We start from the raw sequence: 23,741 nt of genomic DNA on the forward strand, positions 1-23,741 counted from the left end.
CAATAGCGTAGACTGATATAAAATGTATCAAGGTGATAAGTAAAACATATATTCTCTCACATGGTGTCAAACAATAACACATCAATGGTTATCAGGACCGGAATAGACGCCGCCTGGGGTTCTCATCTTACAGCGTTCACCTCCCGCTAGCATCCACAGGTGTTTCCGTGTCTCTCCTCCCGGTAAGCTCGCAGTTGGCTGGCCTCCGCACCTCCCGGATTGCAGTTTCTTCAGGCACTCAACGCGTTTCACTGGATCGCCCGTTTCATCAGGAGTCGATCCAGTGAAACGCGTTGAGAGCCTGAAGAAACTACAGACCGCAGCTGTGAAACATTGATGATCACGGCGCTGGTGCTTCCAATAATCAACATCCGGGTATTTAATCCGGGAGGTGCGGAGGCGAGCCGATTGCGAGCTTACCGGGAGGAGAGACACGGAAACACCTGTGGATGCTAGCGGGAGGTGAACGCTGTAAGATGAGAACCCCAGGCGGCGTCTATTCCAGTCTCGATAACCATTGATGTGTTATTGTTTGACACCATGTGAGTGCATATATGTTTTACTTATCACCTTGATACATTTTATTTCAGTCTAAACTATTGGGGCTTGTCTTGTTTTTACATTTGAAAGGTTCCCACACACCAAGAGGTAATGGCTGTTTGTCACCACTATTTGAATTTGAAATGCTTAAAAGAACAGATAGATAGTGAGTACGCAGTCTGTATATCACTCAGCAAAATTATTGGAATTTGTATCAGACATATTGCACTATTTTTTGGGTTTTTACATCTTTATTCACATATCTGCGCTCCCCACTGACTGGACAAACGTATCTTCTGAGGATTGGAGAAGCAATTCTGTGGGGGGGTTGAAGCTGCACTTTATATAGTATTGTATATTTACTTACACTTGAGTGTATACTTGAGTGTCATATTGAGGAGGGTGGGAGAGTGGCAGAGTGAGGGGAGAGTGGCAGAGTGAGGGGAGAGTGGCAGAGTGAGGGGAGAGTGGCAGAGTGAGGGGAGAGTGGCTCGGTGAGGGGAGAGTGGCGCGGTGAGGGGAGAGTGGCGCGGTGAGGGGAGAGTGGCGCGGTGAGGGGAGAGTGGCGCGGTGAGGGGAGAGTGGCGCGGTGAGGGGAGAGTGGCGCGGTGAGGGGAGAGTGGCGCGGTGAGGGGAGAGTGGCGCGGTGAGGGGAGAGTGGCGCGGTGAGGGGAGAGTGGCGCGGTGAGGGGAGAGTGGCGCGCAGAGGGGAGAGGGGCGCGCAGCGGGTGAAAGAGAGGGGCGCGCAGCGGGTGAAAGAGAGGGGCGCGCAGAGGGTGAAAGAGAGGGGCGCGCAGAGGGTGAAAGAGAGGGGCGCGCAGAGGGTGAAAGAGAGGGGCGCGCAGAGGGTGAAAGAGAGGGGCGCGCAGAGGGTGAAAGAGAGGGGCGCGCAGAGGGTGAAAGAGAGGGGCGCGCAGAGGGTGAAAGAGAGGGGCGCGCAGAGGGTAAAAGAGAGGGGCGCGCAGAGGGTAAAAGAGAGGGGCATACAGTAGCTAGGGGAGATAGGCACAGTGTGGGGGACACCGACAGGCACAGTGAGGGAGAGAGAAATACACAGCGAGGTGGAGTGAGAGAGGCACAGTCGTTAGTGAGGGGGGGGAATTAGAGGCACAGTGAAGGGGGGAGAAAGGGGAGGGGAGAGGGGCACACTGAGGGAGAGAAAAAAATGACTAAGAATGTAGATAAAATATTTGAAAAATTGCACTTATGATCGACTTTATTTTCCTTTCCCTGTGCTGATTTTTCTGCTCCATACGAAATATTCCTAATATTTCAATATACTAAGATAAATCACTTCATTTTTCAGTGTTCTCATGTTAACGGAGGAAGGGAGCAGCGTGATTGAGAAAACCCTAGGGAAAGATTCATGGTATGTTTATTAATTTAAACTTATAACCTTTTATAAAACACAGAACGAATGCAAAGAAACCTGCAGAATGGTCAGTGTGGGGATCAAACCCACGACCTTGGCATTAACACCACAACTGAGCTATCCAGCAAGGAAGCAATTGTATGTAGCACACGAGCCAGCGCAGGTACTGCTGGGAAAGTATCTTACTAATCACTTAGGCCGTGCTTATAGTGACAGCGACGTTGCGTCAAAACAAATATATTGAAGCCGTTGCGTCGCCTATAGTAGGAACGACGCAACGGATTTGTTGCGATCGCTGGAAGTCACTTTAATTAGATTTTTCCTGTGACCGCAGCGTGACGCCAGCGGCACTATAAGCGCGGCCTTGGTGTATATTTAAAGACAAAAAAGGAACAAATAACGTTTCAGGGCAGCAGCCCTTTCGTCAGATCCCCCTCAGTGTGCACAAGCATAATAGACAGACATGTAAATAACAATGACATTCGCCCCCACCCACTTGGCGCCATTAAGCCGACCCCGTTTCAGGCGTGTGGAGGTCTCGCAATAGCCGGGAGGACCTCGCGTGTCGGCTTGATTCCCAAAACATAAGAACTGGAACCATACTACCAGTGAAGTAGCTGGTTAAGGGAGAAGAACTGAATAAACAATGTAATATGCACAGTGGCATGTTGACACGTGTGTGTGTGTGTGTTTGCGTGTGCGCGCGTAACGAATTTAAAGACACTGATATTGGCACAAAACCGTGCAACAACACACGTTGCAAACATATATGCCAAGATCCCACAGCCAGTCACAACCATGGAACACTCAATGTTAAAGGATCTGGCCGTCCAAAAGGTGACCCCGCGTGGTGCCCTTGTTCTCCGGACCTGGCACTCCGCCCTTCCCCGCTCACCAAACAGTCTTCACACCTCTCAACATCCCTCCTCCCCTTTGATCTACGATGTCTATGTAGACTTCCCGGCACCTATGTAGATGCCCGGGCTGACTGTATAGACATTAATACATTTTCATAAAACATAATAAACTCTGTTATTAAACGTACCAACTTTAGGAAACGTCATATCTGTGGGGGAAATGGGACAGGGATATTTGGGGCTGAAAACCAGGATTCTGGGGGACACTGGACAGCCTCAGTGTAATTCTACTCGCGTACCCGCAAAATCTGCCTGCACGTCGGGTAGAATTATGGGGCTACCGGTAACTTTGTCCCCCGAACCCCTACATAAGTTCTGGATGCATTTTCACCCAAATATCCCCCTTGAAACTTACAGTCCCAAAATCCCACGTTTATTGCATAAGGGGAAACAGGTAAAACACATCATCAGGACAGGTTTTACATGTACATAATGTCCCTGGCTTATGGTGCTACTGCCAGGGACCAATGGTTTTCAGGGGTAACCAGTCGGGCTTCACCTTTTTTATGAAGACTGGCTACCCCCTACTGTCACAGTTAGTACAACAGCTGTATAGCTGTTATGAACAGAACTGCAATCCACGTCTATCACTGGAGGTTTCTTCCTCGGCTGTATGGTACACAAGATACAACTGAGGTTTAATCATTTCACCCGGGAAACTTTCCCCTTTCTCTTCCTTTAACACTGGGGAGCACTGATATACACTTCTAGGTCTTTTTACCTATATTATTGAAGTGAAACTTCTTTAGTGTCACCTCATTCCTAATGGGACAAAAATGGATTGTAGGGACAGAAAATTAAACGGATGTGACGTCAAAGTGCTGACGTCACAGTGCTGGCAGATGAGGCCGGGCTGTGTTTTGGCAAATAACATGCGGCGCAGGCGCCGCTCCTAACAGGCGCCACTCCCCCCACACGGCCGATGTCATCGCCGCCGCTCCTAACGGCCGCCATTCCAACCATTCCCCCCACACCGTTCCCGGCCCGCTGCCCGCTAACTGCCGCCGCTCCCCCCACACAGCCGCTCAACATTTACCTTAACGCTCCACACCGGCAGCAGTCCCCCTCAACGCATGCGCAGAGTCTCTGTCCAAAGCCACGTTGTGGATGGCAGGTTTCGTGGGGGTGTGATTGGCAGAGGGCACTGCTGCGAGGCAACCGGTGATTGGCTGTCGCGTCCCGCCGCTGACGATTGTTTGAGGGGCTGTCAGTCAGTTAAGGGGTCCCTTCATCCCCATCAGCCGACACGGGCTCTGCGGTGCTGCCCGTCGTGGAGTACGCTGCTCCACCCCCTGTCCTGTCGCTCCTGCTTCGGTAACGGGAGGAGGGGGTAACGGGACCACCCTGTCGCCGGGGGGGCTTGCTGCAGCAGGACACACAGCCGTGTCCGCAGCTCCGCCGGGGGTAGTGGGGGGAGGGGGGGCACAACACAGAGAGACATTCACACAACACAGAGAGAGAGAGACATACACTGACTGACACACACACACACTGACTCACACACTGACTGACTCACACTCACACACTGACTCACACACTGACTGACTCACACTCACACACTGACACACACTGACTGACTCACACTCACACACTGACTGACTCACACTCACACTGACTGACTCACACTCACACACTGACTGACTCACACTCACACACTGACTGACTCACACTCACACACTGACTGACTCGCACTCACACACTGACTGACTCGCACTCACACACTGACTGACACGCACACACGCTGACTGACGCACACACGCTGACTGACACACACGCACACACGCTGACTGACACACACGCACACACGCTGACTGACACACACGCACACACGCTGACTGACACACACGCACACACGCTGACTGACACACACGCACACACGCTGACTGACACACACACTGACTCATACACTGACTGACACACTCACACTCTCACACTGAGTGACTCACTCTCACACTGAGTGACTCACTCTCACACTGAGTGACTCACTCTCACACTGAGTGACTCACTCTCACACTGAGTGACTCACACTCACACTGAGTGACTCACACACTGACTCACACTCACACACACACTGACTGACACACACACGTACACACACTGACTGACGCACACACACTGACTGACACACACTGACTGACACGCACACACACACACACACACACACACACTGACTGACACACACACACGTACACACACTGACTGACACACACGCACACACACTGACTGACACACACACGCTGACTGCCACACACGCACACACGCTGACTGACACACACGCACACACGCTGACTGACACACACGCACACACGCTGACTGACACACACGCACACACGCTGACTGACACACACGCACACACGCTGACTGACACACACGCACACACGCTGACTGACACACACGCACACACTCTGACTGACACACACGCACACACGCTGACTGACACACGCACACATGCTGACTGACGCACACACGCACACACTGACTGACACACGCACACACTGACTGACACACGCACACACTGACTGACACACGCACACACTGACTGACACACACACGCACACACTGACTGACACGCACACGCACACACTGACTGACACACACACGCACACACACGCACACACTGACTGACACACACACGCACACACTGACTGACACACACACGCACACACTGACTGACACACACGCACACACTGACTGACACACACACACACACACGCACACGCACACACTGACTGACACACGCACACACACGCACACACTGACTGACACACACACACACACGCACACACTGACTGACGCACACACGCACTGACATACGCACTGACACACACACACGCATGCACACACTGACTGACACACATGCACACACTGACTGACACACATGCACACACAAACACACAGACATACTCACTGACTGACACATACACTGACTGACATGTGTGCCGAGCACGCGCGTTATAAGTCAATTTCTGTGACAAAATTCAAAGAAGTTTCAATTACTATGCGCGTGAACAGCACACACAGCTTTTTTCAATTGGTACTTTATATATCCTGTCATTCCATTTAGGATATTGAGGTATGAGGATTATTTGTAACACCTCAGTATTCACACTTATAGATCCCCTCACAGATAGGAATCAGTATCTCACTACTATTCTATCCTATATCTGACCATTACCCAGTGACTCGATGGTATATTATATAGCTTTTCATGGGACCTAGTAGGGTTCCTTGCCGGTTTCTTTCAGCGTCGTTTAGGTTTTAACGTTCCTTATGTTTCCTTAGAATAAAATTAATTTATTAGTAGAGGTTGAGTGCTATATACTGTATTGTGTATATATTGCAATTTGATTGTAAGCTCTTCGGAGCAGCGACTCCTCTTCCCAAATGTTATGCCTGAAGCACTTATTCCCATGTTCTGTTATTTGTATTATTTGTTATTTATATGATTGTCACGTGTATTACTGCTGTGAAGCGCTATTCATATTAATGGCGCTATATAAATAAAGACATTATAATTTTATATATATATATATATATATATATATATATATATATCTTTTCTCTCCCTGTTCATGCTTCTATGTACATTCCCTATAGCACCCCTCTAATACGTGATTACTACATTATTATATTAGCTGAGTGGGGTCCCTTCCTTCTGTAAAAAAAATGTAAGCTGTTCAAGAGTGTCAGGGGAGACCAGGCCATTTACACCGTTTTACCAGGATCATGCATTGAGCAAAACGAGTTAATGAAATAAATTGTAAATTTACTCACAGGAAACGGCAAACACACAATGTTACCCAAGCTACATCAAAAAGACACACTTACTTGGGAATTCAGGTAACATTCAGGCTCTTAGCTACAGGGCATCCTATCCCTGATCACAGTTGCAAAAACAGGACAGAAAATATTCCAGGCAGCTTTTCGCTGAAGCAGCCCTTTTCTGGAGACTTGCAACTGGAAACTTAGAATCTGAGAATCTTAGAGGACTGGAAAACACCTGAGAACTCCCTATTTCATGGGCGCAAGGGGTTATATTACCTCGGACTTCCATTCAAATAATACTATAGCCCAATACAAAGCGTGAGAAATGTCGCCGCCGCCGCCAATCAGAGACAAGCTGGTAGACACAACAGGGTTACCTGGAAATCTAAATGAACCAAGGGGCAGGGGCAATTTGGCACCTCTGGCCTTGGTTCTCTCAATGCCACCTGCGGTGACAGGCTCCTGCCAGTCTGGTGGGATCAAATGGAAATGCAAATGGTGTCCCTTGATCTCAGGATGAGAATACTTGAATCCTACCCTCCTGTCCAAATGGTCTTCCCACCTCATACATCCTCTGGGCTTTCATCTCCTCCCGTATGAGTAGTCACAGTGGCACCCAAGTTGGTCGGAAAGTCCCAGCTCATTTCTGTGCACAAACAGACATGTTTTAAAACACACTGTTCCATAAAATATACACTTTAAAAATAGCCTAAATCTTTTGGTTATGGGAAATAGAATAAGAAGCTGCACATTATTTCTTACTAGCCATATTCCCCACCTTCTATACAATAAACTTAGGACAGGACTTTTAAAAGTCCCCTCACAACCTTGTAGATGATTGGAGTACCCACAGCCGATACCGGTTCTGGGTGACCAGGGCATTCACTGGGCATCCCCATTAACCTAGGGACCCCTTGACTGTTTCAAGGACACCTCACATCCCTATGCCCCATTTACCTTTCTGGGCTGTGCTGAAGCAGGGACCCCTAGTGGTGAGTCGCACAAGCGTTTTCAAGGGGAGATATTACCTAGACAATGTGTGTACATGCATCCAGACATCCGACCTGATTCCTCGGTACATTTTTAAGGGAACCAGCAATTCTGGGGCCCGACTAGATAGACACAGTCATTATTTGTTCATTTTCATTTTTTTCGTAACAAAACATTAGTGCTGATTGTTTTCAGGAGTATTCAAAAGTGCGGAAATGTGGCGTTTCTGCTGCAATTTCTTAGTTTGGTAAAAGATGTTCCCATCCCTAGCAAGATACAGTAGTGGGAATTTGGTGCTCACAATTTGCAATACATAAGGTGTATTTTGCAGTTTAACCCCTTCAGGGGGTTACTGTGTAATGTATCATTGTTCTCACATTGGATTAGCAGGATGACTGTTAGATAAATATCTATAAATGAAAGAAAACGCTCCCTACAGGGACTGGACCCATGTTATTAGCGCCATTTTCTAAGCAACTGAGCTAAGCAGCCAGGCTCAGGATCATGTTTACACAAACTAAAAGTGGGGCAGTAAGAACCCTCTATTACGTGACATTGTGAATACAGTGTAAATGGGAACAATATTACACTAGTAATGTATTTGATAAGCAGTGAATGAAAAGCAAACACTGCAAACAATGATAATGAACCCGCTGCGCTGTATAATGATGCAAAGTATCTATACACTGTATAATGATACTGTCACGGTTGTGCTCTCCACAAACCTGGGTCGGACCGCGAGGCTGAGGTGGGGTTGTAAAAGCACCGACCTGAGACCGCGCAGGCTGTTCCGGATTGCGCAGTTCGTCGTCGTACATCGCAGGATCAGGATAGGAGAAGACAGCGTCGTCGTTGTACAAGCCAGGGTCAGGGCTGGAGATATCAGGATAAACATTGTTCAAGCAAGAGTTTGGCAACATGTAGTCAGGAGAGCCCCGCTTCAGCTTAGGAGCGCGGGGTTGGGCTCTGCGCGAGCGACGGCCATGGCCCATGGTGCTGGTCACAGGAGATGGAAAGCAGACCAGTGTAGCACACCGCTTTGCTGCACGGGTGAACCAGTGCTACAGCGCAAGAGTCCTGAGCGGGCTGGGGAATCCTCTGTAACAGCGCAGGAACCAGGACACGACCTCTCTAGATTAGGGAAAGAGTAGGCCCCAGGAAGCTATAGAAAGACAGGGAAACCACCGCTGCAGTGCAGGAATCCAAGAAGCTGAAGGACGCAGGGACGAAACCTCCGCTTCAGTGCAGGAATCCAGGAGGCTGAAGGACGCAGGGACGAAACCTCTGCTTCAGCACAGGAGAACAGGAAGCTGAAGGACGCAGGACGGGACCTCCGCTTCAGCACAGGAGAACAAGCGGAAGCTTGAAGGAAGCTGAAGGACGCAGGGCGGAACCTCCGCTTCAGCACAGAAGAACAAGCGGGAGCTTGACGGAAGCTGAAGGGCGCAGGGCGGAACCTCCGCTTCAGCACAGGAGAACAAGCGGGAGCTTGACGGAAGCTGAAGGACGCAGGGCGGAACCTCCGTATCAGCATGGGAGAACAAGCGAGGGCTTGTGGCAGAACGATAGTGACATCCAGTAAGGACTATGCTCGGCAGGGAGCATTGTGGGAAGACAGTACTTAAAGGCCAGCGGGCCAATCCCCGGAGGGGGGTGTGAAGGTACTGCTCCAATGAGTGAATGCAAGTCTATGTTGCAGTGATAGGTTGCACAGCTGCAATAGATACCAGAGGGAGTGTGTATTGCTTTGGTGAGTGAATCCAGGCTGCAGCAAACATCAGGAGAGGTGCTCCAGGACTGCACATGTCTGCAAGGTAAGGCAACCAGTAAACCGCGGATTCCTTACAGTACCCCCCCCTTCACGCGAGACCTCCGGGCGAACATGAGCACACAGAGTTGGGGGACCGGGAATTGTTGCTGAACCGTCTAGGATTGGGGGTAGAGTCGTGGTCCAGAGACTCGTGGTTACTCCTTAGTGTACCCCCACGCCACGGTGAAAACTGCGGCCAGACAGGACCATCCATGGGTCTCGGAGATATCGAGTTGTTCCTAAAGTTCTTTAGGTGGAAAGGGTATCCGTAAACGAGCAGTTCCTTGGTGAGTACAGTTCTAGGAAATGAGAGTGGTAGAAGAAACATCCTTGGTACATGGCTCGCCCCGCAAAATGTCTTGGAAATCCAGGGCTGTGAAGAACCAGAGAGTTCCAGAGCAGAAACGGCAGAAGAACCCCTACAGGAAGCCCAGTCTTTAATAAATGAACCGGAATCTAGGATCAGCGGCCCTGATAGTTGATCGAATACACCAGGAGGAACTTTGTAACAGAAAAAGTCTTGGATGACCACTGCATGTTGGAATTTGCGAGGAATTTTTCCTCTAGAAGGCTCCCAGGTAATGGTTAGTAAGGGTATAGGCTGGTTGGAAGCATCTCCCGGTATTGGTATGGAAGGTGACAAGGCAAGCAGTAAACCAGGCATAGGAACCGAAATCTTGGGATAAGTACAGAGTATTTCCAACTGAGAGGAAATAATAGGGGCAACCGAAAATTCAGAGGGACAAAAGCATGGTTTGGCAGGAGCAGAGAAGCAAACAACAGTAGCGCTCTCCAATACTGGGAAATCTTCATTGGAAGATAGTATTGTCAGTGAATCAGGAATAGACCTTGGGATTTTCATGTCAGTATCTTGAGAAAAAGGCAGAGCCAGGGTAGTGGCGGGAGGGAAGCTAACATCAGAAGCTGAAGTCTGTACCTCAGTGACAGGGATCTGAGAATCAACAAGCAGCAAGTATGAACTATGAAAACTCTTAATGACAGGCACCTTAGGAGTACAAGGAGTCTTTTCCGAAACTGCAATGGCCCTAACCACAGGGGTACCTAACCTGACAAAAACATGAATAGGTGTGTTTTCTAGTGCAAAATCTCTGATCACAGGACTCCTAACCGATAGTGAGGGTGTCTGGGTTTGATTAGAGAAAAAATCAGATGTATTGATAAGTGACTTAGAAACAATTACTGAGGTTCTAGATTTGCTGGACATGTGAGAAAAAATACCCTTTAAGACAGGAGCTTTAATTTCTTCCCAGAGTAACCCAATAGTTGCTGGGGCAAATTTAGACACAGTACTGAGGGACAGAGTTTCAGCAAATGCAGGACAGCTAAATAGCTCAGATTTAAACCCCAGGACTTGTAAAATAGGCATGATGGTCTCAGACAATACAAAGGGAGTGACCCCAGATATGCTGATCTCTGGAGGATTAACCTGGAGAGAGAAATCAGGGGAACCCTCAGCCAGAATAACCATCGTAGGAAGAGATTCAGAATCTGAAGGAGAAACACTACCTCTCAGAGTTTCAAAACCAGTAAGACACAATTCAGAGAAAGGAGAAACAGTGTGTGGGTTTCTTACTAGTCTATATGAAAAAGCGTCACTTTTGGGCGAAAACCGTGCGTCAGCAAACATTCCTGGGAACACAATATGAACCCCAGGAGGGACATACAGACTACTGTATGCTTTTAACCCTAAGCTTAAAGAGGAGGAGAACTCAGACAGTACCCGGGGGTTAATTAAAACTGTACTGGTCTCTGAATAGGTATTTGGTAAGGAATGTCTGGGAAACCAGAAATTACTGCAGACTCCCTAATATGGGAACTATGCGCTGAAGCAGGGATCACCGCTATGTGGGCGACAGGCTGGTTCAGTGAAATACCCGGGAGAAGGAACTCTGCGACCAAGCTTAGGGAAAAACCTGACTCCTGACTACTTTTATCAGGAACCAAAACTTTAGCCGAAGTCTCCGGAGACGAAACTGCGGAAACTTGAGCTGAAGCAGGGGATTTATAGCAAAGAATATCTAAGGACTCCGTACGGTTATGGGAATCCCTCAATGCAACCTCTGCTGTCTGACTTGTGGATTCATTCTCTGAGGCTAAAACGAAGGCAATAACTTGGATACAGCAAGAATTTACAGGGGTTAATGTAGACAGTGCCTGAGAGTAAAACACAGGAATTTTTTTCTCTGTACTAGGAGAGACAAGGAATCTCTCCTCTAGAGCTAGCGGCGTAACCATGGCTGGCAGAGAACAGGGAATTATCAAAGAAGACTCAGAGAGCTGCCCCACAGGGGTTAATACAGAAATGACCCTGGGAACAGAACTTAGGGATTCTTTCTCTGACGGGGAAAGCGCACAGGACTACCTAGCAGAGGTTAAAGCTGGGAAACCCTCAAAACCTAGAGAGAGGGCTTCTGAGCTAGAAATAGGAGAACTAAGAAACTTATTCTCTGATACTAGAACCTTAGTGTTGGGTAAAGAAACATATGTATCCTCCAGGGGAACCTCACAGGACTGATCAGCAGGGGTTAATGTAGACATATCATTGGTGACAGGGAACCCGGCCATACACTCAGGGCAAGGATCCGTGGTAGACCAGGGATACAGCCAAGCGGCAGCGAAGCTGGCGAGGGGAGGATCCTGTTCCTTTATGCAAATGTCCAATGTCATGGAAAGGATATGGAGTGTGTTTTGGGCATGAGCCAACATAAGGAGAGGGTCCTCTTGTGCTATATAACTGTCTAAGGACAAGGCCAGGGAAGAGAGTTCCTTTTGGGCGTCTTCCAGTTCCAAAGGGTACACGTTTTCCCAGGTTAAAGGGTAACCAGGAAAGCAAATACAAGCGGCCAGCGATTGTTTTAAGTCCCGGAGGCGATACACCTTCATCATGAGATCATAACGGCATTTGGTTTGCAAAGGGGTTAAACCTTCAAACACAATCAGACCTTCAAGCAGGGGTATTATCTCACATAGAAACTGATATTCAAACTGGGACTGGTCTACAGGCCGGGACAGGCTTTCAGATAAAAACTTACCAACCCTCACCACAGGGCGGTCCGAGTTTGTGGGGCCGAGCATACTGTCTCGGTTGTGCTCGCCACAAACCTGGGTCGGACCGCGAGGCTGAGGTGGGGTTGTAAAAGCACCGGCCTGAGACCGCGCAGGCTGATCCGGATTGCGCAGTTCGTCGTCGTACATCGCAGGATCAGGATAGGAGAAGACAGCGTCGTCGTTGTACAAGTCAGGGTCAGGGCTGGAGATATCAGGATAAACATTGTTCAAGCAAGAGTTTGGCAACATGTAGTCAGGAGAGCCCCGCTTCAGCTTAGGAGCGCGGGGTTGGGCTCTGCGCGAGCGACGGCCATGGCCCATGGTGCTGGTCACAGGAGATGGAAAGCAGACCAGCGTAGCACACCGCTTTGCTGCACGGGTGAACCAGTGCTACAGCGCAAGAGTCCTGAGCGGGCTGGGGAATCCTCTGTAACAGCGCAGGAACCAGGACACGACCTCTCTAGATTAGGGAAAGAGTAGGCCCCAGTAACCAGGAAGCTATAGAAAGACAGGGAAACCACCGCTGCAGTGCAGGAATCCAAGAAGCTGAAGGACGCAGGGACGAAACCTCCGCTTCAGTGCAGGAATCCAGGAGGCTGAAGGACGCAGGGACGAAACCTCTGCTTCAGCACAGGAGAACAGGAAGCTGAAGGACGCAGGACGGGACCTCCGTTTCAGCACAGGAGAACAAGCGGAAGCTTGAAGGAAGCTGAAGGACGCAGGGCGGAACCTCCGCTTCAGCACAGAAGAACAAGCGGGAGCTTGACGGAAGCTGAAGGGCGCAGGGCGGAACCTCCGCTTCAGCACAGGAGAACAAGCGGGAGCTTGACGGAAGCTGAAGGACGCAGGGCGGAACCTCCGTATCAGCATGGGAGAACAAGCGAGGGCTTGTGGCAGAACGATAGTGACATCCAGTAAGGACTATGCTCGGCAGGGAGCATTGTGGGAAGACAGTACTTAAAGGCCAGCGGGCCAATCCCCGGAGGGGGGTGTGAAGGTACTGCTCCAATGAGTGAATGCAAGTCTATGTTGCAGTGATAGGCTGCACAGCTGCAATAGATACCAGAGGGAGTGAATCCAGGCTGCAGCAAACATCAGGAGAGGTGCTCCAGGACTGCACATGTCTGCAAGGTAAGGCAACCAGTAAAACGCGGAGCGGATTCCTTACAGATACTGAGTATCAATTGTGTAGCTGTTAATAGTATTGTTGTCTACATCTTATTAATGTTTTCTTCTTCACCAGCCACTGTCCTATAAATATTCCCATAATATTCCCCTGTCCTATCCCCAGGAATTTAGAAGCTGTTGCCCAGGGAAGTTTGAACATGGGCAGGGTTAGTGCGGGTGAGAGGGAGGGTCACGCGGGCCCTGGCATTGGGGGATTAAATAAAAGGGAGCCGGCCCTTAGGGATGGGGGGGCCTTGCTTAGTGATGCGTGCGCTGGCCACTTACGGGTTACGGGGGAGGTTGAAAGTGGCCTGGAGTCGGGGCGAAGAAGCACTGCAGAGTCCGCGGCAGTCCCGGCCACCCACGCTATTAGTTGGGTTAGAGGCTGGTGCTCAGGCGCAGTTAGGACAATGTAATGCTACGGGTGAGTTAAATTCACAGCTGGGTGGGCCAGCTTCAGGGAGTGTACCTAGCGTGGAAGGCGCGAGCGTCTGTGCGCTGGGGTGGGTGAAGCGTAAGGAGCCTTTTTTCTGTAGCATTAGCCCCCTAGGTATGTATTTGAGCGACTAAGTTAAATGGAAGAAATGGAAGGAGGATTTTGTTAATTTGTTGTCATTATTGCCGGAGGATAGTGACGGGGTGGATTGGGTACGTGGTGACATGCGGGACGGGTCGGATAAGAAACAGCAGTTAGCTAAAACTTTTGGTAATTGTTTGCAGGCTTTGTGATTTTGGCCAAAGATTACAGGGGAGAAGGCCCCCCAGAAGTGTTCAGCATTGTTTGCAAACGTGGACATGATTTGGGGGGCTTATTGTGTTTACGGGCGGAATGGCGCGGTGGAAATATGATTAACAATTTCATCAGAAGATGGCGATAAGAAAGAATGTTTGTTGCGATGTGAAGGCGATAGATTTGTGACTCGCACTGATCACGTCGCAGAGAACGTCGCCCTTTCCCGTCACGGCCGGCACCTCTGGACAGGGAGTGTCGGGAGGACAGGAGTGTGCTGGCTTTTTTTCCCCAAATTTTTTATTGGATGATACAAGTGCAAACATTGTCTCACAGGCCGTTATATCAGTTCCACTTATAGGCAAACACATTTATGAACATTACTAACACACATCTACAGACGAATACACAGATAAGACGGGACGAACCAGACGAGGGAACTGGGGTGGGGGGGGGGGGGAGAGTGCTTCCGTCTTCTTTGATCGTAGCTGTCAGTATCAGTATGCCGTCCAGACAGGCGCCGACTGGGTCAAGACCTTCCGTTGTGTCCTCCTTCCGAGACTAAACTCATGGGGCTGTCCGCTAACCGTTGGTCTCTACGTCCCGTTGCCTATCTGACCGTCAAAGGAGAACGCACCTGTGTATATTAGTGCAAAATCGTGGTGGCATCCACCCCTGGGATGTCTAACTGGGCCAACCATGGTGCCCAGACTTTTAGGTAATTTGTGCCGGAGTCATTAACCAAACTTGTTAATTGTTCCATCCTGCAGACATGCCAAATCCTGTTTCTGATCTTAGGGATAATTGGGATCTCTTGTTGCTTCCATAATGCTGCGATCTCGCATCTCGTGGCTGTTGCAAAATGCGCGATCAATTTATGCGCTGCATTTGACATTCCCTGGATCCGGCTGCCCAATAGGAACACCCACGGGTCCAGGGGGATCTCCAAACCGAGAATCCGCTGAATCCAGTCTCTAATCTGTTCCCAAATAGGGACCACTCTTGCGCAAGACCACAGCATGTGTCGCAGGTCCGCTTCCTCCCCACATTGTTTAGGACAGAGAGGGGAGTAGCCTCTCACAAATTTAGCAAAGCGGGTTGGGGTGTAATACCACCGCATCAGGACTTTATATGCGTTCTCCTTTAATGTGGTGAAGATTGAACTTTTTGCAGCTGCCTGAATAATTCTGTCCCACTCGTCGTCCTCTAATGTCTCCCCTAAGTCCTCTTCCCAGCTTCTCATGTAGCACAATCTGTTTTCGTTGGGCGTCGTCGGGCATATAACTTCCCTGTACATTCTAGATTTAAATCCCCTTGTGTCCGTATCTCTAGAACACAGCTGCTCAAAATTCGTTCGTGCCGGTCTAATTGGCGTTTTATTATAGAAATCTCTGATCTGGAGGTACCTAAAGAATTCGCTGTTTGGGATATTGCTAGAGGATTTAATTTGATCAAAGGATTGTATATTCGTAATGCCCTCCAGATCTTTAAGACGGGTTATCCCCTTTTGAGTCCAAATCAAGAAGTTTTTGCTATTCAGGCCTGGAGCGAAGTCTGGATTGCCCACAATTGGCGTCATTAATGACGTTCTGGTAGTCAGCTGACATCGAAATTTCGTGGCCTCCCAAACTTTTAATGAATTGACCATGGTCTGCAGCGGTATTTCCATCTTGCGTACCCCTCCTTTGGGTAGCCAGATTAAGTTTCGGATTTCAGTTGGTGCACAAAGGGATAGGGTGACTCTGGAAAAGATATAACATCTTTGGGAGGAGGTTCATTTTCACGCTATGTATCCTTCCAATCCAAGAAATACTCCCCTTCATCCAGGTCCTGAGATCCTCTCCCAGTGTCTTAATGACCCTGGAAAAATTAGCTTTATATAATGTTTTGTAATCCCTCGTGAGATAAACCCCTAAATATTTGATAGCGGAAGGTTGCCATTTGAAATTAAAATTGAGGTCAATCAGCTCTTCAACTTCTTTTGGTAGATTGATATTGAGGGCTTCAGATTTAGACTGATTGATCTTAAACCCCGAGATCTGGTTGAATTTACCCAGAATATTGAATACGTTTGGGAGAGACGTGAGAGGTTTGGCTAATGTAAGAATGACATCGTCAGCATATAACGCAGCTTTGTGCATTTGGTCTCCTATTGGGATACCAGAGATATCTGGGTTATTTCTAATGTGTGCCGCTAAGGGTTCTATGCATAAGGCGAACAGCAAAGGCGACAGCGGGCACCCCTGCCTCGTGCCGCTTTTTGATTTCAAATTGTTCTGAGGGGAAACCTTGGTATCACCCTCAGAACAATCACCCTTGCTGTAGGATTCTTATAAAGCGCTAGGATGGCCTGCAGGAGGCGTCCCTCAAAGCTAAACGCTCTCAATGTTTCTGTTAGATAGGGCCAATCTATCCTATCGAAGGCTTTCTCAGCATCCAGACTTAACACCATGGATTGTATATTTTTCTTTTGGGCCAGATCAATTAGGTCAATAATTCTACTGGTGTTATCTGCCGCTTGCCTGCCTCTGATAAACCCTACCTGATCCGTGTGAATTAACCCGGGAAGAACTCTACCCACCCTGTTGGCTATGAGTTTAGAGTATATTTTAATGTCCGAGTTAATCAGTGAAATGGGCCGGTAGCTCTTACAGTCTGACGGGTCCTTTCCGGGTTTGTGGATCACAGAGATTGAGGTTTGGAGCTTTTGTGCTGGGAATGAGGCCCCTGCTAGAATTTCGTTGAATAACTTTAACATGTGGGGGGCTAATATTTTAATATATTTCTTGTAATATAAGTTTGAAAAGTCATCCGGTCCTGGGGCTTTAGCAGGTTTTAGTGCCTTGATGACCCCAGAAAGCTCCTCCATCGTGAAGTCCGACTGGAGTGCCTCCCTGTCACTTCTCTCCAAGATTGGTAGGTTCGCCTCATTTAAGAAGGTCTTTAACGACTCTCTTGTTTTCAGATTGTAGGTCACCTTATCTCCATTGTATAATGTTTCATAATATTTTTTGAACTCCTCTACAATTTTCCCAGGAATGGAGGTAAGGTCCCCCTCGTGGTTTCGGATTGCGTGAATGTGATAATTTGGAAAATTATTTTTTAGCTTGTTGGCAAGTAGTGTGTCAGGCTTGTTTGCTTTTTCGTAAAATTTTCGCTGAGACCAGGCCATTTCTTTCTCAGCCTGGGCGGAAAGGAGGAGGTTAAGACTGGTTTTGGTGTCTTAGACTAAGGCCCCGCTCCCTCAGTCAGCGCGCCCGCACTGCAGACAGGCGGGGCGCTGACAGACACAGACCGCGATATGCGGTCTGTAGGGAGCGGGAGCCGGAGTGGGAGGGGGGCGGGAGTGGGAGGGAGGGGGGCGGGATCTGATCGTGGTGCCGTCCACCCCCCCACACACACACATACATACACATACATACACACACACACACACACACACACACATATACATATACACACACATACATACATATACACACACACTTTAACCTGCAGCCCCCGCCCAAGGCGCCTCCCATCTAGCTCCTTCCCTCCCCTCCTCCCCATTGGCTGACTCGCGTACCATGTGACGCGTCGCCGCACGGGAACACAATTCTCTGGTATCCCCTGCTGGCTGACTCGTCACAGTACGTAGTCAGTTGGCAGTGAGGAGGTATTGGGACCGGATCGTGAGGCTAAACAGCAATAGTGAGTTGCGCTCACGCGGCCGCCCGCGCCACCAGGCGCAGCGGGTCCCAGCCCTAATACTTGATTCAACGTGTGGGCACTCTTGTTTACTTTGTGAAGGGAGGAAAGCTGCGCTAGTTGCGTTTCTAGCTTCTGGATTTTTTCCTCTCTTTCTCTTTTCCTTTTAGCGGCCAGATTCATTATGACCCCCCTGAGGGTAGCCTTATGGGCCTCCCACAGCGTGGAGTGTGCTGCCACACTCCCCTCATTCTCCTCGAAGTATTGTTTGAGCTTCTCCCCAATTTCCGCCTGAAGGGCTGGGATCTTCAACAAGATCTCATTTAATTTCCAGTTCGCTCTAGGTCTGTCTAGTGGGATTAATGTGCACCGCAGCTCTATAGATGCATGGTCAGACCATGAAATATCATGGATCTCGGAGCGAGAGACCCCGGGGACCATTCTATTGGATACAAGGAAGTAATCAATCCTGCTATAGGTGTTGTGTGGGTGTGAGTAGAATGTACAGTATACTCCTTCATTCCCTGATGTTGTTCCCTCCATATGTCGAGTAGTTGGCAGTCTCTTATCCCCTTTTTATTGTTAGTACGTCGGGTCTGTGTGATGTATTAGTGGTCGAACATCTGTCAAGGTCCTCATGTTGTGCCCTGTTCAGGTCCCCTGCTACGATAATATTTCCTCTGGCCACTTTGCTAAGTTTCCCGAACAATGTATTAAAGAAATCTGTGGCCTTATCATTAGGGGCGTATATAGTTGCCGGTGTGATAGGGAATCCTTGTATTGTGCCCCGCACTATGAGGAACCTACCCTCCCTGTCCGTAAATGTCTTGTCGGTTACAAATGGTATACGATTATGGATTAATATGGCCACCCCTCGTTTTTTAACTTTCGCGGAGGACAGAAGGTGTGTCTTGTAGTCTTTATCAAGGAACTTGGGACAGTTGCCCTGTGAAGAAGTGTGTTTCTTGCAGGAATAAAATTTCTGCCCTTTTACGTTTATAGTCACGAAAAGCGACTCTACGCTTTGCCGGGCTGTTAAACCCTTTAACGTTGTGGGATATTAACCTGAGTTCCTTACTCATTGATGCATGCAGGTCGACGTGTCTGCCGTGAACTTTTCCTGTCTAGTGCGGCTGGGCCGATTCCAGAGCCTCCTCTCCGCCCTGTACCGCTGAACCTCTCTCCCTCATCTAAGGAGACACAGAAGGGGGTACACACACAAGGGAACACCGGGGGATACAAAAACAAAAACAACACACAGCATATTCTATCACATAGTGACTCTCGCCGTCTTGGCGAAGTAGCCTTCTCGACGAGGTCATCGCCTTTGGGTACCCGAGCTCTCCTCCTGCAGTCCGGGAGTATCTTGGGGTTGATGCCGTCGTCCCCCAGAGTCTTGACCCAAAGGGCTTCACTAGGGCCTTGGAGAACCACCCTCCTCCTCCCTAGTGCGCGGCCCATGCGGATGTTGAAGCAGGACGCCTCCCCTCACTCCTGCCTCGCTCGTCCCTTGTTTATATTAATGAAACCTAACTACCAACTTTCTGCCAGTGGCTGCCCCCATAGCCCAAATTTCACAGCTCCCAACACACACTCCTCCCTTTTATATTTCCACTGTTGTAACCCCTGCCGAGCTCTCTGCCATCCTTCTCTTTCCATTTCCTGTCCGTCCACCCTTCCCTCCTGCTGCTCTTACCGGCTTCCTCTGTTCTATCTCTGCTTAACATCCCTTGTCTCCCTTTCTCACTTCCTAACTGCACCTGACCAGCAACTCACCTTCTCTCCCTGACCTCTTACCTTCCGCTCTCTATCACTGTCCTTCTACACCCTATGCCGCCTACCATCACTTCCCCCAGTCTCACTTCTGCCTGTCACCACTCACCCCTCTATCTGTTCTTCTTCCCTTTCCTTCTACCCTGTTTTCTTGCCTACTCCTTTCCCCCTCTCTCCTCACTTTCCCCTTCTTTCTCTAACACTTGCTTATGTCTTTCCACTTCCTTACTACTTGCTTTCTCTCCTCCTCACATACTTTCTGCTATGCTGTCTTCCTACTACCTAACCAACTCAGCCGGTGCTCCTCCTCTCCCTACTTATCCCTCACTCACCTACTCTACCCTCGTGCTAGTCTGCCTGCCTTCGTTGCTCCCTGTGTGCCCCAGCCCTCTATGCCTGTCCGCCTCCGCCGCTGTGTCGTTTGGTTGTCTCAGTGTAAGATTCAAATTCGAAAACCCCGCTCCCGCCTGGTGGGGTGTCTTCTTTTCGCCGGGGAAGATGGCCCGGCGCCTCGTAGCCACCTCGCGGGGCCTCTGTCCAGCGCCGTCCTCGACGGTGACGTCATCCGTCTCCGCCATCGGGGGCCGACTCTGCGCCCTCTCCAAGATGGCGCCGCTCCTTCCGGTCCCAACCTGTGACGCGCATTCCGGCCGGCCGCCATTTTGGATCGCGCATCTCATCAGTGTGGAGGTGTGGGTGCTTGCTCCTGCTCCTGCTTCCCGCTCTTCGCTCCCTTCTGGGTCCTGCGCCTCACCGTGGATTCCCTCCAACGCAGGTATCATCGCCATCTTGAGCGTGGGGTTTCCTCCATGGAGAAGGTAGGCCGAAAGTTTATTATTAGTTTTTTCAGCTTTAGCGTCCGGTGACTGCTGTGGCCCGCTTCAGAGGACCGGTTATTCCCGAGGTGCGGGGCTCAATTCTCTCCTTTCAAAGGATGGGAGCTTGCCTGTGGCACTGATCCACCGGGGCCTGGGGGTACTTTTTCTGGCAACATAACTTAAGTCTTTCAACGAATGCCACAACTTTAACTTGAGGGGATTTTTGGGTTATTCTGTGTCCCTCTGCTCCCTGGGGGACCTCGTCCGCTGCTCCCACGTGGGCTCCGGGAGCTGGCTAGCTGGATCCGCGGCCATAGGGGCTTCTCCCAGGCCCAGTTTGTGAAGGAAGGCTTGCCCCTCATCCGACTCCCTTAGTGTGTACGCTTTGCCGCCTCTTGCTACCTGCAAGCCGAAGGGGAAGGTCCACCTATACCTGACCCCCTTCTCTCTCAGGATTTTTGTTATTGGTAGCAGGGATCTGATGCGGGCCAGTGTTGCAGGGGACAAGTCTTGGAAGATGGACATCCTCGTGCCCTCGTGTTCCACCACCGGTAGGGGTCTGGTTTTGTGTAGGACGGCCTCTTTTGTGCGGTAATGGTGCAACCGGAGCACAATATCCCTGGGCTGTTCGTTCAGGAGCGGTTTGGCTCTTAGGGCTCTGTGGCACCTATCCATTACCAGGCGGTCTTCTGGGATATCTGGGAGCAGAGCTTCCAACCATTTTGAGATGAACTCATCGCAGTCCAGGACAGATTCAGGGACTCCTCTGATCCGGAGGTTATTACGCCTGTCCCTGTTCTCCGGGTCCTTTTGGCGCTCCCGCAATTCATTTACTTGTGTATTTCCGATCCTGCCTCTTGATTGCTCTAATCGATTGGTCCATTTTATTCTCCAGGGTGTTTGTCCTTTCCCCCAGTCCGGACACCTCTTTCTTCAGGTCTTTGATCTCTGCCTGGAATAGTGTCTTAAGGTTGGTGTATAGTTTGTCAATATCGCACTGTCTAACTGGTCTCAGTGCCGGGTTGTCCCGCTCATCTCCTTCGCCGTCAGGCTCCGTCTCTGAGCCAGCGTTTGAATGCGGCGCCATTTCCCCTCCCGCTCCACTCGTCCCTGCCCGGCCGAAGTACTCCGGCAATACTTTCTATTTGGACACCTTAGGGGCTTTTCTGGACATCCTGGGATCGTGGGTGCTTTATTGTTGGAAACTGGCCGTTGACTGGGCGTTTTTATTAGGTTTCAGCTTTCTTTTTCAGTTAAGCGAGGCACGGAGCTCCTAACCTATGCGTCCATGCTCCTTGCCGTCGCGCATGCGCCCCGTGTGCTGGCTTTTTAATGAAAGCCACTGTAAGTGGAACAGGTCATGTCAATTTCCGCACGAGCGTTCGTACTGCGGAGGTTGTCACTCAGCACTTCAATGTTTTAAGAAGGGGAGAATAGCCAGTATGCGCCATGGGGCCAGGGAGATTCAGGGTAAGAGCGCGGCCACCAGTGAGCATCAGAGAGGGGACCGTGGCTAGACTTCTACCCCAGGAAGTGGGAAGCAAGTGTAATTAAGGAAAGTTTTAGCATTCTGTTTAAGGAGGACTAGGGTTATACATGCGTCTTTTGACATATAGTAAGGGGAGCAGGACAAGGGGCGTTGTTGGCCAAGACTGATGTTGAATCAGCCTTTCATTTACTTCCAGTTCATCCAGAGCGTTTTCACTTATTGGGATGACATTTTGGGCAACGGTTTTTCGTGGACATGTTTGTCTGGGGTGTGTTCTATTTCCTGCTTCTACTTCGAGGTTTTTAGTACATTCTTGGAATGGGTCGTGAGGTTCGATGCAGGGAATAATTCAGTTTTACATTATTGGGACAATTTCTTATTCGTCAGTCCAGCTGGCAGCAGTTTTGCAAAATGCTTTGGAGTACCCTTAGCAGAGGAAAAAACTGAAGGCCCAGTTATAGTATTGTCATTTTTGGGGATTGAGATAGACACACAGGAGACGGTTTTCCAGTTGCCATTGGAAAAAGTTGCAAAGTTGTCGGAATTAATTGACAGGACTAAAGGGTCTGTGACGGGAGGGTGTAACCAGGCTATCATATTAAGGTTAAGTCCTCTGGTTACCCCTGAAACTGTGGGGTCCCTGGTAGCTACATAAGCACCATAAGCCAGGGACCAGGGATAATACATGTTGAAAACAAAGTGACCCCTGCTTTTTCCTGTTTTCATGTTTCCTTGGCCCTAGAACTGTGAAATTTCTTGTGTGTCAGTTTTAAGGGGGATATTTGGGTAGCATTACCGGTAGTCCTTTAATTCTCCCCAGCGAGCGGTGCTGAAAAGGATAGGAGAAGCAGGGCTGACACTCAAACCATCTAAGTATCTAGTCGGGATGGCAGAGCTACTGTACCTCGGGCACAGAGTAGGAGGGTGCATCTCAAGCCTGGAGCCGGCTATGGTAGAGGCAATTCTCGAGTGGCCTGTGCCCGAACAAAGAAGCAGGCTATCCCTTGTCACGGTAGCTTATGTCAAGATATAATGAACACCAAATATCTGGGTTGAACTGAACGAGGCTTAGATATAATAAAATATATTTATTCCTTAAAAAAGGTGAACACAGCAATATAGTACAATTAACAGACAAGAAGGTAACACTTACTTAGGGTTGGGGGATGGAGAAGTATCAGCTAGCAATTCTCCAGCAATCCTGTGACATTCCAGGTGGAATCAGAAGCACAGCTAAAAACTGTAGGGTTGACACAGTTTATATACGTGTGTAACCCTATTCTTAACATTGAATACAGACTATTGGTGAACAATTATCTGTATCCAATCCCTAACGTGGAGACACAGATTAACCCATGCCCCCCAGCTAGTTAGCCCATGTGTACTGGGACTCTGAGGGTCTTATTTCTGTAGCCCCATAATTAAATCAGGGATGACGACCAGTCTACCAAATGAAGTATCTGATAGGATCTGCATTGTTTGTAGGTGTAGACATAACACTTACAAACCACTCCAGTTTGATGATTCTCCGCCCTCAGGTAACAATTAGAGTGGCAGAGTCTGTTGATTAGTATTTGGTTCCTAGTGTAAGCAATCAGGGCAGTTAACTTTTGA

The 23,741-nt window shown here is 49.4% G+C and overlaps 1 protein-coding gene across 6 annotated transcripts in view; it reads left to right on the forward strand.

The window, feature by feature from the left end:
* The window catches only part of LOC142464329 (uncharacterized), a 794,668-nt gene that overhangs the window by 678,603 nt on the left and 92,324 nt on the right, over nt 1–23,741 (forward strand). For 5 of the 6 annotated variants that reach the window (XR_012787649.1, XM_075567828.1, XM_075567830.1 and 2 more), the window contains exon 2: nt 1,847–1,909. The exons of the other annotated variant lie outside the window; for it this stretch is intronic. The gene's annotated coding sequence lies outside the window, so the exon portion shown is untranslated. The remainder of the gene's footprint in view (nt 1–1,846; nt 1,910–23,741) is intronic. 6 annotated transcript variants of the gene reach the window in all.

Source organism: Ascaphus truei, chromosome 12, assembly GCF_040206685.1.
Source record: "Ascaphus truei isolate aAscTru1 chromosome 12, aAscTru1.hap1, whole genome shotgun sequence".
In the NCBI taxonomy this organism is placed as follows: domain Eukaryota; kingdom Metazoa; phylum Chordata; class Amphibia; order Anura; family Ascaphidae; genus Ascaphus; species Ascaphus truei.